This window comes from Coloeus monedula, assembly GCF_965178545.1.
Source record: "Coloeus monedula genome assembly, chromosome: 30".
Lineage (NCBI taxonomy): Eukaryota > Metazoa > Chordata > Aves > Passeriformes > Corvidae > Coloeus > Coloeus monedula.
The window spans coordinates 3,698,112-3,707,338 of NC_138810.1; positions in this window are offsets into that span (position 1 = coordinate 3,698,112).

Below are 9,227 nucleotides of genomic sequence, written 5' to 3' on the forward strand. Positions count from 1 at the left end.
AGATGGATTTGGGGTGAGAAACCCCCAAAAAAGCGCCTGAAACACCTCGGGAAAGCTCCCATTTCTGTAATCATGTGGTTCCAATAAACGCTCATTGTTTGCTCATAAAATTCTCTTTACGGCTCCGGCGGAGCCTCAGCGCCAACAAAACCCTGGCGAAATCGGGGGTTTTTTGCCCTTTTTTGTGTCCCCTCCCTTCCCCGCGTTCCCAAGCCCAGAACTTTTCCTTTACCCCGCGGCCCGGGGAAATCAAAACCAGGAATAAAATCGGGAGGGGGGGGCGAGGCGGAGCCGGGAGCCCAAAATTCCCCTGGAAAAGGGGAAAAGGGGAAAAGGGGAAAAGGGGAAAAGGGGAAAAGGGGAAAAGGGGAAAAGGGGAAAAGAGGAAAAGGGACGGCGGCGCTGGGTTGGGTTGGGGCCCGATAATTCCCGGCCCCAACGGTCGGCGCGAGGCTCTCCCGGATTTCCCAAAAAGCCGATTTTTTGGGGGGGATTTTGGCTTTCATTTTGATCACCCCCCTCCCCCCCCCTTTTCCCTCCTTAATTTTTTTTTTTTTTTTTTTAATGATTTTATTTTGAATTCCATCCAAGGCGGCGCCACCGGGATTTCCCCCCCGCGAGAATTCCAGGGGCAATTTCGCCGCGAATTAATGCCGAGGAGGCCATTTTTCCATGGAAAACCACCCGAAAACAACAACAACAACAGCAGCAGCAGCAACAACGCCATCCCAAAAAAAGCGGCGAGCCACAAACCCCAAATTCCCTTTTCCCAGCCCAAATCCCCCCCTCCACCACCCCCGAAATTTGGGAATAAGCCCAAAAATTCCCTCCGGGGCCCCTCCCCCACCGGGGTTGTTTCATGCCCGCCCTTCTCTTTTCCGTCCGTCCAAGCCCCGATGCAAATCCTGGCTCAAAATTCCGATTATTTTTATTGAAACGCGGCGGATTTGTCAAAAAAAATGGGAATAATTCAACGTCCGGAGGAAAGGAAACCGCTCCGTGCCGGGAGTTTTCTATTTTTGTGTATTTTTATGTCAGTCCCAGCAGGGAAAGGGGAGGGATCAGGTGATGGATGGGGAGGAAGGTGCTGCCTAGGTAGGACGGGAATAAAAAGGGTCAGGCTTTAAACGTCCCCCGCAAAGTTAAACCCGGATTAAAGTTGTTGGAAGAAAGGGGGGAAAATATTAAGAAAAAAAAAAGAAATTAAAAAGAAGGGATTAAAGAAATAGGAAATTAAATAATAATAATAATAAAAGGAATGAAAAAGGAACCTAATAAATGGATATTAAAAATGGAAATAGCAAACAGAATTTTAAAATATGAATAAAACGAGATGGAAATAGGAATTAGATATGGAAATAAAAAATAGAAACAAAAAGGGAATAAAGATAAAAATAAGGATTAAAAAAATTGAAATAAAAATAAACATAGAAATGAAAATGGAAATAAAAATAGAAATGAAAATAGCAATAAAAATAGAAATGAAAATAGCAATAAAAATAGCAATAAAAATAGAAATAAAAACTGTAAAAGTAGAAATAAAAGAAAGTTCTAAAATAGAAATAATTTAAAAAAAATAAGAAATTAAAGAAAGAGAACTAAAGGGAAAGGGGAGGGCCCCGCATGCAAATAAATCCCGAAAAGCGCCGCGTTCCCCGCTTCCCAGGAAAACCCCGGGCAGCTCCTGGAAGCCGCTGCTGCTTTGGGGATTTTTCCGGGCCGGGGCTGGGTTCGATCGCTCCGCGAGAATTCCCGCAAACTCCATGAAAATCCCTGGAATTCCCGGCCAGGAAACCCCAGCAAAGCCCCTTTTTGGGGCAGAATTTTACACAGAATCCAAACCTTTAAAAAGGGCAAAGCGAAGCTTGGAAAGGAGGAGCTTTGGGGCTCAAGGGGTTAATTATTAATGAGCTGCCGCTGAATATTAATTGCCAGCGCGCGGAAGCGGCGCAGGCCGCGGTGCCGGGGATGGGATCGGGATTTGGGGGTGGGGGGGGGGGGGGAGAAAACCTGGGAAAAACCTGGAAAAACGGCGAGGGGGGAGGAATTGGGAATTGGGAATGGGAATGGGGCGCGCGAGGCCGGGCCTGGCGCTCATCAATTAAAGCGCAGCTCATTAATTACCGCCCTGCCCGCGCCGCCCCTCCGCGCATGCGCTGCCCCCCCCCCTTTATTTATTTTCCTCAGCCCAACTCCAGCTCGCTTTTCCCACTTTTCTTTCTTTTATTCTCATTTCCCTTCTTTCCTCCTTCTCGGCCCTCCCGTTCCCACCCCTTCCCTTCCCCTTTTTTTTGGGTTTCCTTTCCCTTTTCCCCCCTTTTCCCCCCGCGCCCCCCGCGCCCCCCGCTCCAGGTGACATCAGCGCGCGGCGGGGGGAGGAAAAATCGGCTTTTTTTGCTGTTTTTTTGAGCAGAAATCACCGATTTTTTTTTTTTTTTTTTCCTCCCCCTCTCTCTCTCCCCGCCTCGCTCCTTCCCCCGCCCGCGCCGCATCATCATCCTCAGCCCGGGTTATGGATCATTAGTTCCACGTTTGAACCAATAAGGGAACACTTACCCGAGGCTCCCGGCTCCCCCTCTCCCTCTCTCTCACTCTCTCTCTCTTTTTCCTCTGCCTCTCCCTCTTTCTGCTGCTCAGCCGCCGCTCAGCTCCGCCGAGACACCAAAAAACCTCCCCCAAAAAAAAACAGAAAAAAAGGAAAAAAAAAAAAAAAAAAGAACCACCCGCGCAAAAAAAAAAAAAAAAAAAAAAAAATCGGCCAAAAATTCAAAATAAAAGGAGAAAAGCGACGGCGAATTCTTCGCTGCTCGGCCCGGGGGAAGCCGGAGGAGGAATCGCTTTTTCAGGAGGGGTTTTTGGGGTGGAAAAGATGGAAAAAAAAGAGGTTTTTACAACTGCTCGGCGCCCCCTCCTCCGCGCATCGTGCAGAGGAAGCGCTGCGCGGGTTTTTTTTGCCCCCGAGGGGTGGGGGAAGAGGAGGGCGGCGACCAGACCGAGCAGCAGTAAAGTCATTAATGCCAAAATGCCCAAAGCGAGCGAGAATTCCAACCCCAAGGAGACGCGGGGAGGGAGGGAAAGGAGGTGGGGGGGGGGGGGGGGGAAGGAGAAAAAAAAAACAACAACAACAACAAAAACCAAAACCCCGGGAAAAAAAATCAGAGGGGAAAAAAAAAAAAAGAGATTTTTTTTTTAAGCAGCAAAAAAAAAAAATAGAGAAATAATTTTAAAAAATCGAAAATCGACATCGCGCCGCTGCTGAAAGGGGGTCAGGAAAAATTACCCAAAAAACCCCAGAAAAAATTAAACCCAAACCCCCCGCAACCCCCCATCCTACCCCTGGCACTGCTTGGACTGTTCAAGGCAAGACAACTGCGAAAGAGTCATAAGAGAAACCACAATAAAAAGTTCACGTTCATGGATGGAGTCCACATGACTTCCTGTGGCCAATCCAACTTGTGATTCAGTCGTAAACTTTTATTGCTCAGCTGTAAATTTTCTGCAAACAACCAGGAATGCGTTGCATTTTTTTGTGACGAGTGCAAATGCTCTCGTCTGTCGCCATGTTTGGCCAATTCTGCCCCAATATTCCCATTTTTTCGCCCTTTTCCCCCCTTCTTTTCCCCCTCTCCCACCCCTTTTTTTTTGCTTCTTTTTGCGCCTTTCGGCCGCCGCGCTGGTGGGAAGGGAATAAATGGGATTTGCAGCCGGGATTTGGGGTTAATTGCACGCTCGTTGTGCCTTCAGCGTTTGTTAAGCTTTGGCCTCTGAGCGTTAATTTTAATTTCCGCGCTGGTAATTAATTGGGGAGGGGGGGAGGGGGTGGGGTGGGAGGGGGGAACAGCGAGGGAAAAAAAGGGGAGAAGGGAGAAAAATGGGGCGCGCTGGGGTGGGAAAATAAACCCGCGGAATAGCGAGGGCGCCTCGGTTTAAAACGCGTTGAATTCATTGGCAAAGACAATCAGAGCCGGGAAAACATTGGGAAAAAAAATGGGGGAAAATGCGAATTCCGAGCCCCCCTCCCCATTTCCCTCCGCGCCGACCCTGCCCAGGGTGTGGCCGCCTCAAATTCCGCCTTCCCAGCTCCCAAAAATTCCCATTTCCCACCTTTTTCACCCCCCGGAGCCCCCTCATCCTCCCCTTCTCCCTTCTCCATCCCTGGGGCACCTGGAAAAGCCCAAATTCCCCCCCAAAATCGGAGCCGGGCGTTTTCCCAAATTCCCCGAGTTGGGATTTGCTGGCGGGACCCCTGGAAAGAAAAATTCCTTTTTTTTTTGCCCTCCAGGACATTTCCCCCCTCTCTCTCCACCTTTTGTTTTCCCGAGTCGGGGCCGCGACGCTTTGAGGCGAAATTTGAATTTTTTATTCTTCTTCTTCTTTTTGGTGGCTTTGCTTTTGGATTTTTTGGGGGTTTTTTTGGGCCTGTTTGGGGGCGTGTAAAGGGCTGGAAAATCTGGATTTGGGAATAGGAAACGACATTTTTTTGGCCGTGTCGAGGCCTGTTCGGAGGCATCCGCGAACCACAAGAGGCGACCGCAAAGCCCAGCCTGGCTCCCATCGGTTCCTCCTCCTCCTCCTCCTCCTCCTCCTCCTCCTCCTCCAAACCCTGCTCGGAGCCGCCTCTTCCCCTCCTAAAATCCTCCTAAAATCCTGCTCGGTTTTACCCCCCCAAATCCCCAGCAATCGGCACCAGGCGCGCACCTACAGCTGGTCAAAAAAAGCCCCAAAAATACCAAATATTCCCATTTCCCCCCATGTATTTCGTGCCAGAACCGACTCCGTTTTCCCTCCCAGGTAATTCCGCGCCTTAATTTCATTTTAATTGATGAAAACAACCCCGAGAGAGGTGGCGGGGGGGTGGATTTGGGGATTTATTTTTCTTTTTTTTTTCCCCCCGCGTGTCTGGGCTGCCCGAAGGACACAAAGGTTGTAACGCGACCGGATGGACGGGAAATTACTTTATTCACTTTACAAACCACCAATAAATTTTATAACAGGTAGTTAAAAGTTACGAGGGGGGAAGCTCCGACCACAACAGCTTCCCGAGCACAATGGAGATCCCATTTTTCCACGATAATAAATTCCATAATGGGGAAAAAAAAAAAAAACAAACCCAAACCAAACCAAAAAAGGGAAAATTTTGATGCTTCAAAGTAACCTGGGTGCGAATTTTTGTAGCCAGTTCCATCATTTCCCACCGTCCCCTCCCAAATCGCCGGCCCTTCCCAAATTTAATGATGGGATTTCGGGAGACGAGAGGGGGAATGAAAAAAAAAAGAGCCGAGAATTTGAAAGGGGGAGTTCAAAAATCGGAGTTAAACCAAATAAAAGCGGAATTGCGCTTTTTAACATTTTTTAAGCCCAAACCCAGCCTGCGGAGTTTCCTCCCCTCCCTCCCACCTCCGCCTGGGAAAAAAAAAAAAAAAACAACAACAACAAACCCAATAAAATAAAATAAAAAATGAATTTAACGCCCCAGAAATTCGTTGTCTCGCCAATATTCGGGGGCAGAATAAAAACGGAACGAATTTTTGCGCTTAACGGCCGCATTAGGCTGTGATTGGAATAATAAATTAAGGCGGAATAAGCGATCTGCCCGCGCTCGGCTCCGCAATTTTTCACAACCCGCGGAAGCGGGGGAGAAGCTGCAAAATTTGATTGGTCCATAAAAAAGCTTGGAATGGGCCGATATTTCTTATTTCAGGCGGCGAGGATGGGTCTAATTTCGGTAATACCGGCGCGAGGATCATTTCGAAATAAAGCACTTTGCGAGCGGCGAAATTTCCCTCGAATTAAATTCCCCCATAAAAAGAGGGAGGGAAAAAAAAAAGGCAAAAAAAAAATCTCTTTTTTTTTTTTCTGTTAGTTTTGTTGGTTTTATTTTTTTTTTTTCCTCGCCTCCCGAAATGGTTCCGGAGATAAGTGGATGTCACCCCAAGACGATGAGAAAATAAACATTTTTTCCCCTCTTAAAAGAAAAAAAAAGAAAAGAGCGGCCGTAATTCCATAATTTAACTGCGCGCTCTCGGCGGAGATAAATGTCACGGCGGGATAAAAACTCGGCGGATTTGGGGGTTTAAAGATGACGGATGGGATGCGAAAGCAGCTTTTTCCCTGGCTTTATTATTATTATTTTTAAACACTTTGATGAGTTCTCCGTCTCTCCCCTCCCCGCGCCTCTGCCGAGCCTCGGAGAGAGATTTTAATTTTTTAATTTTTTTTTTTTTTTTTGAGGCGACAAAGTGGAAAATCTTTGATTTTCACCCATTTTTGGGGGGGTTTTCATGGCTGGGAAGGGCTGAGCTCGCATCCCTCCCGTGATGAAGGGAGGCAAAAGCTCCTCGTTGGAAAAGCTGGATAAATATTCCCCCCAAAAATCCGCTTTTTAGCATAAACCGCTGCTTTATGACTGATAAAAGCCCTCACCTTCCCTGCCTGCCTTCCAGAGGGAAAAAACGGGAATAAACCGAATTTTCAGGGATTTTGGAGGGGGGGGATTTTCAGGGGAAACCTCCCCGATTTGGGGATTTCGGGCAATTCGCGGCTGGGCGCCCACGGGAGCTGCGCCCACGCGGGATCCCATCCCTCTAATCCCATTTTTGGGGCATTTTCCCCCTTCCCAACCCCATTCCAGAGCAAAAATTGGGCTGGAAATGCCCCAAATGTCGCTGCGGGAGCGCCCACGCGAGTCCCGATTTCCTGCGCTGCAAAACTTCCCCGATTTCCCCTTTTCCCCCTCTTTTTTCCTTCCTCTTTCCCAAAGATCCTGGGCAGCATCCAGCAATTCCAAACCCTCCTGAGGCGTTTAAATCCCTTTAATCCCGGGCTGGGGGGAAGTTCGGATCAGGGAATTTGCTCCATTTATCATTGAAAAAGCGGGGGGAAATCGGGGGGAAAAGGAGATAAAATTGGTTTTAAAGGTGGATTGACGGGAACGATGGGAATATTTGGGAAGTTTCCCTCCTCTTGGAGAAGGGCACGACAGCCCCGGAGGCGGCGGCGCGAGGGTTTTGGGTGGGAATGAAATAAAAACATCGTAAAAACGGGATAAAGGAGGAGGGAATGGAAGGGAATAAAATATAAACCCGCAGCGGCGGGGAAAAGCGGGATTGATGGTAATAAGAATCATTAGTATCATTAATAATCCTATTAATAATTGTATTAATAAGGTGTCCATGGGGGAAGAAGGGAGGATAAAAGAAGGGAATTCTCCTCGCGGGTGGGGAAAGGGAGGAATCGAGGAATGAAGGGATAACTAAAGAGAGAGAGGGAGAAACCCGCGAGGGCGCCGCGTCCCCGCCACCTTCCCACGTTTTTTGGGGACGCGTTTTCCCACCGGGAGCGGGATCGGGGTCCCCGCACCTCCAATCTCCGCGCCCCTCACCCGAAAGCGCCGCGATCCCACCCAAAAAGCAGCGAGGAAAAGGCGGCTCCTGCCCCATCCCAGGATTTTTCCTGCCCCTCGAGCGCTCCGGGATTTTTTCCAAGGGGATTTTCCAAGCGGGAAAAGCCCAAATCTCCTTCATGTCCCTTTTCCCAGCCCTCCAAGAGGCGACAAAAAGGCTCCAAAACGCCGGAATCTTTCGATATTTGGATTTTATTGGGATTTTTTTCTCGGCGGCCCCGCAGCTCCAGGCGGACAATTAACAGCGACGGTTAATGAGGTTTCTTTTGCTGCCCCGCTCGCAGGGGGAGTCCTCCAAAAAGGAGCCAAAATATTGGGATTTCCCCCCAGAAAAGGTGCTCGAGGTCGGTGCTTTTTGCAGCCAGAGGTGATTTGAAGGGTGAGGTCCCACAGTGGGGCGGTGGAAACAGAGACCCCGCACAACGCACTCGTTTTAAAACCTTTTTTATTCTTTTCTTAGAATAATTATTATTATTGACGTCATGTCTCACGTATACAATACAAATCCACGCTGGCCAGAAGTGTTGTAATTTTTTTTTTTTTTTTCATTTTTCCCTTTTTTTTTCCTTTTTTTTTATTGATTTTTTTTTTAATGTTTTCCCGGCGGGAATTTTGCTACATTCAGAGGTGGAACACGCAGAACTATGGGATCGCTTTTTTTTAAATTATTATTTTTAATTTTATTTTAATTTTTGTTTCTTTTTTTCTTACATAAAACAAATGACGATTTTTTTCATCTTTTTTTTTTATTCTTTTATTTTTTTTTTTTATTTTCCGAGCATGAACAGATAAAAGTCAAGACAAATAGATAATAACTCTACATTCAGTGCAATTTAGTTCTACACTACTTTATAAGCACAATAAAATAATACAATACTGTGCGTTCTCAACTAGGCAGTTTCAGTTGTTGGGATTTTTTTTTTAATTTTATTATTTTTTTTTAATTATCATCATCATCATCATCATCATTATTTCCAAGAAAATAAGCAGCAACAAACGACAATAAAACCGCATTACAAATACTTCCAAAGCATGACTCCTTCTATAGGTAGTGATAAGTACAATACAAGGTTGGTTGGTGGTTTTATTTCTTTTTTTTTTCTTATTTATTTATTATTATTATTTTTATTTATTTATTTATTAGTATTATTAATTAATTTTTTTTTTTTTTGGCTACTTAGTAGCTTGCATCAGGGCGAAAACGCAGCTCGCTCTCCTCTCTCTCTCTCTCTCTTCCTCTCGCATTTAAATAAATTCGGAGCGAAATTGAAGATCTGGAAGCCCCTGGTTGCTAATTAGGGTCGATAATTAAATTATTGCAGGTTTTCCCTTTAGGTAGTACAGGAAGAATTTCGAGTGCTCACAAACAGCGCCTGGAAAAACACGGGGGGGAGAAAAGGGGTGGGAAGCGCGGCTTGGCCTATCCAGGGATTCCCAAAAATTCCTGAAAAACGATGGGATTGGGGGGGGGGGTTCAGGGGCGCTGCCAGGTGAGGCTCGCCCTGCAAAGCTCCGCGGGGGAAAAAGGGACAATTCCAGGGAAAAGCTGGGAAAAGCTCCCTCGCTTCCCCCTCCGGGGTCGTTCGGGAGAATTGGGAGGGGGAAAAAACCCTCGAGGTTAAAAAAGAAATCCCCAACCCCAAAAAAAACCCCACAGTAAAAACCGGGACAAAGTCAAAGCTCTTTAAATAAATCCGAATTTGGGACGAGCGGTGGCATTTCCCTCCCAGCCCGGCTTAAGGCTGGGAATACCTCGCTTTAGCGAGTTCATTTCTCTTCTCATTCATTTTTCGTTTCATTTTTCATTTCATTTTTCATTCTTCCC